Below are 8681 nucleotides of genomic sequence, written 5' to 3'. Positions count from 1 at the left end.
TAGGACATACGGGATAGGCTCTGATGGAATTGCTTCTTTACTCATAGTTGCATAAATACACTCATTTATTCATTAATTCACTCGCTGATTTAACAAACTGAGTCCCTAGGATTACTATGCTAACCACAAAGTAATTAAGAGCAAAGTCCCTGTCAGCAAGGCACTTAAACTGTCAGAGAGGTAAGCACATAAACAGAGACTGAGAAGACAATGAGACGCGTAAAGTGCTAGAGAGGTAGACAGGATTATAGAAGGATAAAGGAGGGACACCTAAACCAGCCTGAAGCAGGAAGGAAGAAAGAGGAATAAATAGGGGAGGCTTCCAAAAGACAGTGGTGACTGAACAGAATATTAACAGACCCAGTTTCTTTTCCCATAAATCTCATAGACTATGAATAATGGGGAAACCCTGTGGCATACTGGTTAAGAGCTACAGCTGTTAACCAAAAGGTTGGCAGTTCAAATCCACCAGGAGCTCCTTTGAAACCATATGTGGCAGTTCTACTCTGTCCTATAGGGTTGCTATGAGTCAGAATTGACTCGATGGCAATGGGTTTGGTTTGGTTTTATGAATAATGGATCTTTTTTTCCTGTTTCATTTCTGTATTATCCAAGTCCTAAAAAGGCTATGAGAAGTCCTTGGGTGGTGCAACAGTTTAGTGCTAGACTACTAACCAAAAGGTTGGTGGTTTGAACCTATCTAGAGGCACCTGGGAAGAAAGGCTTGGCAATCTGCTTACAAAAGATCACAGCCTTGAAAACCCTATAGAGTACAGCTCTACTCTGCCACACACGAGGTCGCCATGAGTCAGAATCGACTTCAAGATAACTAGTTTTGGTTGTTTTAAAGGCCCGGTATCCTAGAGACAAGTACTAGAAATAACTGACTAATATAGTAAACCAAACCAAACCAGTTGCTGTCGAGTTGATTCTGACTCACGGTGACCCCATGCATGTCAGAGTAGAGTTACCTTTCTTCTTCCAAGGCGCCTCTAGGTGCAGTTGAGTTGCCAAGCTTTTGGTTAACCCCCAAGCACTCTTTGCACCAGCCAGGGACAGAAGGCTAATGCCCCAGGCTAATGAGTTATCGCTAACAAGCAGAAGAGATGACAGGAAGCAGCATGTAGCGTTACACAGAGGTGTCACAAGATTCGAAGCCTCTTCGATGTTTGTGGGTTATGGCTGAGTAGGGATGGGATGCCTAGATGTCTGGCCAAAAATATACTGGGATGTCAATAAATAAATATCACTGCCACATTACGATGATGTTTAGGTGTGTTATGGATTGAACCGTGCCCCGCCACAGAAGGTATGCTAAATTCCTAACCCCTGTACCTGGGAACGTCACTTTGTCTGGAAATAGGGTTTTTCTTTTGTTATCAATTAAGTTAAAACAGGTTATACCAGAGTAAGGTGGGTCCTTCCTAATTCCCCCTGAGTGATGTCTTATAAGAAGGGAGAGAGAACAGACACAAATGGGTCACACGGGAGGAAGATAGCACATGAGGATCTGTCTACGAGCCAGAGGCTGAATGAGACAAGGAAGGATCTTCCCCTCGGACAGACAGAAAGCACAGCCCTGCCAACAGCCTGGCTTTGAGCTTCTGGCCTCCAGAACTGGAGGAATAAATTTCTGTTCCTTAAAGCCACCCACTTTGTTATGGCAGCCCTGCGAGACTATGACAAGGTGAAATTTTCTTCCTCAAGCTCCTCAGAACTAAAGAGTCGCTGCATCACTCGTATGTCTACAGGAGATGTTACATTTAGAATCCAAGAGTGAGCACCTCAGAGTAGAAGCTCTAATTCACAGAGGAAGGATACGAAGGGCGGCTTGCTTGCCAGAAATTACACAGAAAGTAAATGACAAAGGTGAAGCCAGTATGCAGGGCTAAGTCATATGTTTATTTATTTACTGTTTTTAGAAAAATGTTGAATAATATCTAACTGCCAGGCTCTGTGCTTGATACAAGAGTACAAAAATAACTGAAACATTTCTTTGTCCTTGAGGAGCTTATGCTATTTTGTACAAGAGTACAAAAATAACTGAAACATTTCTTTGTCCTTGAGGAGCTTATGTTATTTTACTGGGAGTTTCACTGCTGATGGGACTAGCTGTCTTTGCTCGGTCCTTCATCTGCAACCCTCTTTCCACTACTCTGTGCACGGCTGGCTCCTTTCCATCCTTCAGGTCTCAGCTTACAAGACTTGCTCTCAGAGAGGCCTTGTCTGAATATCTAAAATAGCCCCCTCCACCTTTGCACAGTATCTGTTTATGTGCTGCAGGCTACATTGAGAAGCATGTCAGGGCCACATTGAGGCTCTGCAGGAGAGTGTTCTGTCATTGATTAGTAATGCCTAACATGGGCACAGGATAAGTCATGGCAGTATAATTGGAATATACTTGTCATTTCACTATTATAGTCTGAGGCGTGTATAGATGTTCCTTTGGCTGTAGAATAAATGATCACAAAATTGGTGGCATAAAATAACCATTTATTGGACTCACAGATTGGATCAGGAATTCAGGTGGGACACCGCTTGTCTCTGCTCCACAGTGTCTTGGGCTTCAGCTGGAAGAGTCAAAGGCTGGGGACCCAAATCATCTGAAGTCTCGTTCGCTCATACATCTGGTTGATGCTGGCTATTGGCTGAGACCTTAGAATTGTCAACTGGAACACCTATATTGGTCTCTATGTGGCCTGGGCTTCCTCACAACATGGTGGCTGGGTTACGAAGATAAACATCAAGAGACAGAAAGAAGGAGGAGGAGGAGAAGGAGAGGAAGAAAGAAGACAGGAGAAAGAAGAAAGAACAAAACAGACCCAGCCTTGGAAGTTACTCAGTGTCACTTTTGTCACATTCTATTGGTTGAGGCAGTTACAAAGGTCTGCTTGGGTTCAAGGGAAGGTAATATACACCCCACCTCTCCATGGAGGCGGATCAGTGTCACATTATAAGAAGAGCATCTTTGGAAAATTACAACTTGACACAACACAGATTGCAGAAAAATAACTGTAAACAGACATAGAAGCAAATGTTAAGTGGAGATACTTAAATATTTAACAATACCCTACCAATATTAACTATTCTAAGGAATTAATTAAAATGAATAAATTCTTTTACTGACCACCTAGACATAGACACTGCCCTCAACTCTGGGGATATAATGCTGAATAAGACACACAGGATTCTTTATAATTTGGTGGAGGAGAAAGACAGCAAGTAAATAAAGAAAATAATCTCTAAGTGTGAAGGAAACAGATACTGGGAGAAAGACTTATAGTGTAAGGGGATATTTTATTTTACTTATTAACTTTTTATTATGCCCATTTTCAAACATATACTAGAGAAGAGATAATAGCATAATGGACCCCCAAGTACCCAACAAAATAAAAAAAACAAACCCCTCGCCGTCAAGTTGATTCCAACTCACACCAGCAGCATCAGTAATTATCATATGGCCAATCTTGTTTCATTTATACCTCCTACTTTTTTTTTACTCTTGTTACCCCAGTTTCTTGCTCAGCATGACTCGTATTGGCCAATAAACGAGAGACTGAGGTAGGAGAACACGAAAAGCACATATATTTTGTTGTACAAGGAAAAGGAGTCAGAGCTGCTGCTGTCAAGCCTGCTTGCCAACGGTGGGCAGGCAAGTCACTTTTAAAGGGGTTTACAAGAAGAGAGTTCATATGAGTTATGTCAGAAACATTTTTAATCACACTACGCAGGCGCAATGGGGTTTACATATAACCTCCAAGCAAAAAAAAAAAAAGCAGGGTTCAAATGCAAAGCTTTGAGAGTTGCGGGGAGCCGAGCAAAGGAAATGATTTTTCAATGCAACACTGTAAGGGAGGAAGCCAGGTAAAGGAGACAGCACTGTGGGGGCTCTGTCTCATTCTCCCCTCACCTCAATCCCCTGCCACTGGATTCTTTTTAAAACCAATCCCAAATATTATATAGTTTCACCCATAAACACTTGAAGTGCCTCTTCAAAATAAGACTTTTGAGAAGACATAACTGTCATATCATTATCCCTCAAAATAATTCTCTAATAACATCAAATATACAGTTCATATTGAAATTATCTAATTGTCTCATAAGTGAATTTTTATGATTGTTCGTGCAAATCAGGATCCACACATTGGATTTTGCTGGTTACAATCTCAGTTTTCATTTAACATGTTCCTCTGTCTTCTGCTTTTTTTTCTTTTAACATGCGTAAACTAGTACTTAGATCTAGAGGCTTGATCAGATTCAGGTTCAACTTTTTTTTTTAATAAGATTTTATTGACTTTTTGGTGAAAGTTTACACAGCAAGGTAAGTTCCCACACAGATAGTTCAGTGACATTAATTACGTTTATCACAATGTGTCAATATCTCTTTGTGTTTTGTTTGTTCCATTTCCTGTATTCTAGTTTCCCCGCCCCCTTATCTTCTCATCTTTGCTTTTGAGTGATTGTTGACCTTTTGGTCTCATACTGGTGGCTTTTAAGTACAGCACTGATTTTACAGGTTCTATCCTTTATTGGTGGTAGAGTGGTTAAGTGCTACGGCTGCTAACCAAAGGGTCGGCAGTTGAAATCGGAATCGACTCGACTGCACTGGGTTTTATCCTTTATATGGAAACCCTGGTGGCGTAGGGGTTAAGTGCTACAGCTGCTAACCAAAGGGTCAGCAGTTCAAATCCGCCAGGCGCTCCTTGGAAACTCTATGGGGCAGTTCTACGCTGTCCCATAGGGTCGCTGTGAGTCGGAATTGATTCGACAGCACTGGGTTTGGTTTTGGTTGTTTTGATCCTTTATTTTGTGTGCCACCCTGCTATTTCACTAAAAGGTGATCTCAGGGCATAGGCTCTGTTCTAGGTTTAAAGAATATCTCAGGGCTATAACTCAAGGAGTCCTCTGTTCTCTACTGTTACAGTTTGGATTTTTTTTTTTTTTAAGAATTTGAGTTGTGCCACACATTTTTCTCCCAGTCTATCCAGGACCATCTATTGTGACCACGGTCAGAATAGTCAGTGGTGGTAGCTGTTCACCATCGAGTTCTTCTGGTCTCAGGGTAGATGAGGTTGTTCCTTGTGTAGACTCCTTTCTTCTCTGAACTTTTGGTTTCCTTCTTACTGTTTTTGGTCCTGATGAGCAGAGACCTGTAGTTGTGTCTTAGATGGCCACTCACAAGCTTTTAAGACCCCAGATGCTACTCACTTCACTAGGAGGCAGATCATGATTTTTGTGAACTATGTTATGTCAATTGACTGAGTTGTCCCGTGAGACTACGGTTCTGAACTTTCCAACCCAGAAGATGAATCTTGGAAGGTATTTGGTTATGTCTGAGGAGTACGTGTTCTTGTCTTCAATGAATATATGTCCCTGCACTTACATATTTGTATTTATAGATTCCTACAGCTATTTCTATCTGTTCTCACTTACGTACACACCTGTATCTACCTGTGTATCAGTATGCCTATACCATCCATATGCGCTCAAACACCCATTTTTACTTTGGTTGTGCTGTGCTCACTATATCCACATCTAGTGCTGCTTTTCCCATCACCAAAAATAACAAGTCTTTATGATCTAAAGAGTACCTTCCACTCCCCCTACTCTCCCTGGTAACCACAAATGAACATTGGGCCATCTACATATATCTACTCATCTTTTTTTTTTTTTAATTGCACTTTAGATGGTTCACAGAACAAACTAGCTTCTCATTAAACAATTAGTACACATATTGTTTTGTGACATTGGTTTCTAAGCTCAGGACATGTCAACACTCCTCCCTTCTAGACCTTGGGTTCCCTATCACCAGCTACCTGTCCCTTCTTTCCTTCTCTTGCCCTGGGCTGGTGTGCCCTTCAGTCTTGTTTTGTTTTATGCATCCATCTAATCTTTGGCTGAAGGGTGACCCTCAGGAGTGATTTCATTACTGAGCAAAAAGGGCGTCCGGGGGCCACACTCCTGCGATTTCTCCAGTCTCTGCCAGACCAGTAGGTTTTTGTGTGTGTGTGTGTGAGTTGGAATTTTGTTCTACATTTTTCTCCAGCTCTGTTGAGGACCCTCTATTGTGATCCCTGTCAGAGCAGTCAGTGGTGGTAGCCGGGCACCATCTGGCTGTGCTGGACTCAGTCTGATGGAAGCTGTAGTACTTGTGGTCCATTAGTCCTTTGGACTAATCTTTCCCTTGTGTCTTCGGTTTTCTTCATTTTCCCTTGCTCCAGACCAGTGGAGTATCTCAGATGGCCACTCACAAGGTTTTAAGACCCCAGATTGTACTCAACAGGTTCAAATTTTTCACAACAACACACATAGGTGGTTCTGTGTACTTCCTATTGTATTAGTTTAGGAAAGTTTGCTTGTCTTTCTTTTTGCAGTGTTAAGATTAATCAGCAGGTATCGTCAAACTGATCCCTTCATTCTAAAATTCCAAGGGGGCTATTTCAGATAGGGCATTCAAACAAGGCCTCTCTGAAGTGACTTTTAAACTGTGACTTGGCTCTTTTTCCAGTCATGCAGAGGAGAGCAGAAGTGTAACAGGTGAAGGGTAGAGGCCCTGAGGTGAGAACAAGGTTGCCATATACCCAGTAGCCCCTGTCAGGATCAGCAGAACTTTTTTTCCGTGTCCTCCACTAGACCTGTAGCCCTTCCAGCCTCGAAAAGGTAAAAGCGGTCTGCTCAGGTGCAAACAGTCTCAGGTTAATACCTTTGCTCTCCTCAAAATGCCTAGGAACAGGACTACTTTGATTTGATTAGACACAAGGTCAGAAAACAACCTGGCCTCTCTCAGGATACAAACCAACTGGCCATTTTATTGGACATGATAACACAGGAGAAATGTGCTTCTTAGTGTGCAACTTATTTGCTCACATCACATACCATTTTTCTTTTCTGGAATGTTCTCTGGTCTAAAACTAGCTGTGTTTCAACCTTTTCTACCGTAAAATGGAGAAAGTACCAAAACTTACCTCACAGAATTGTTATGAGTACTAAATGAGATATTGACTGTTAAAGTGTTGGGTAGAATGTAGCACAACACATAGATGTCAGGTGAAGCCTACTATTCTTATAACCAGTCACATCCCTCCTCTCCTTCAAAATGCTTAAGATTCTTCCTGACAGTTCTACCCCGCCACTCAATGATAATTCTTATTACACTATGTGCTAAGTTCTATAACATTTCCTCCAAACAACCCTATTAGGAAATATTATTTTACATAAAAGGAAATGGGTTCAGAGAGGTTAGGTGCTGGACCAAGATCACACAGCCAGTGAGTGGCAGAGGCCAGATTCATTACATTCAAGTCTGGTGACTGTTACTTAGTTCCATTAAACAGGAAACTCCTTTGACTTTTTAAACGGTTTGAGTAAAAGAAAACCAATTTATTTTCAACATACTAGGTATATGCATTGCTATTAAGTTCTTTGTGAGAATCATATATATGAGCTCTCATTTTAACAAATTCTAAGATATTTGAAGGGTGAGGGTCAAGTTTTCCACTTTTCCGTTTATGGAACATTTATTCTGCATCGCCTATGTGTCTATGGGTCATGCAAATCGATAAGTGCTAGGCTACTAACTGAAAGGTTGGCAGTTATAGTCCACTGAGGCACCTCGGAAGAAAGGCCTGGCGATCTGCTTCCAGAAGGTCACAGCCATGAAAACTGTATGGAGTGCAGCTATACTCTGACACACGTGGGGGTAACATGAGTTGGAACTGACTTAATGACAACTATTTTTGTTTTGTGGGTTTTTGTTTGTTTATGTGTTATAGAGGGATATTTAAGTCATTGTACCTGCCCTCAGGGAACTAGGGAAGGAACAAGAGACAGAATAGTAAAAATTAAATTGTGTAGTCCACGAAAGAGAGCAACAATGAGTCAGGATACTCGGAGAAGGCTTCAAGGAAGAGTTTGAATTGAGCTGGACTTTTAAGGATCTAGGAAATTGACAAGGGGCCTCGGTGGTGCAACGGTTAAGCGCCGGGTGCTAACCGAAAGGTTGGGGGTTGGAACCCACCAGCGGCTCAGCCCTGGCGACCTGCTCCTGTAAAGATTAACCCCGTTACCATACAGTCGATTCCAACTCATAGCGACCCTGTAAAGATTACAACCTAGGAAACTCTATGGGGCGCTTCTACTCTGTCCTATAGGGTCGCTATGAGTGCGAATCGGCTGGACTGCACACAACAACAGGATATTGAAAGTAAGAAGGAAAAAAGACGGCAAGTGGGGAGCAAGAGTAGTGGAAGCTTACCAAAAAAAAAAAGAAACCAAACCCGTTGCCTTTGAGTCGATTTCGACATATAGCGACCCAACAGGACAGAGAACTGCCCTATAGGGTTTCCAAGGAGCAGTTGGGGGATTTGAACTGCCAACCTCTGGATAGCTGCCATAGCGCTTAACCACTGCGCCACCAAGGCTCCAGTGGAAGCTTACGTATCTCTCAAAATCAGTGTGTACACTATCACAAAGTTTAAGCAACCTGCAGTTGTTTATCTGATGACATTATTGTAGAAGGCATATTTGGAAGTTCAAATGTCTGAAGAGCTGCTGGTAAAACACGATCGGCGTTTCGAGATTCATCCAAATGGTGCTGACAATCCTTAGCGGAGACTTCTGCAGTCTAGTACCTCGAATCGCTCCTACAAGGAAGTGGCATCATTTTTTGGCTCTCTATATCG

This window comes from Elephas maximus, chromosome 22, assembly GCF_024166365.1.
Source record: "Elephas maximus indicus isolate mEleMax1 chromosome 22, mEleMax1 primary haplotype, whole genome shotgun sequence".
NCBI lineage: Eukaryota > Metazoa > Chordata > Mammalia > Proboscidea > Elephantidae > Elephas > Elephas maximus.
This window is presented reverse-complemented; position numbering follows the sequence as displayed.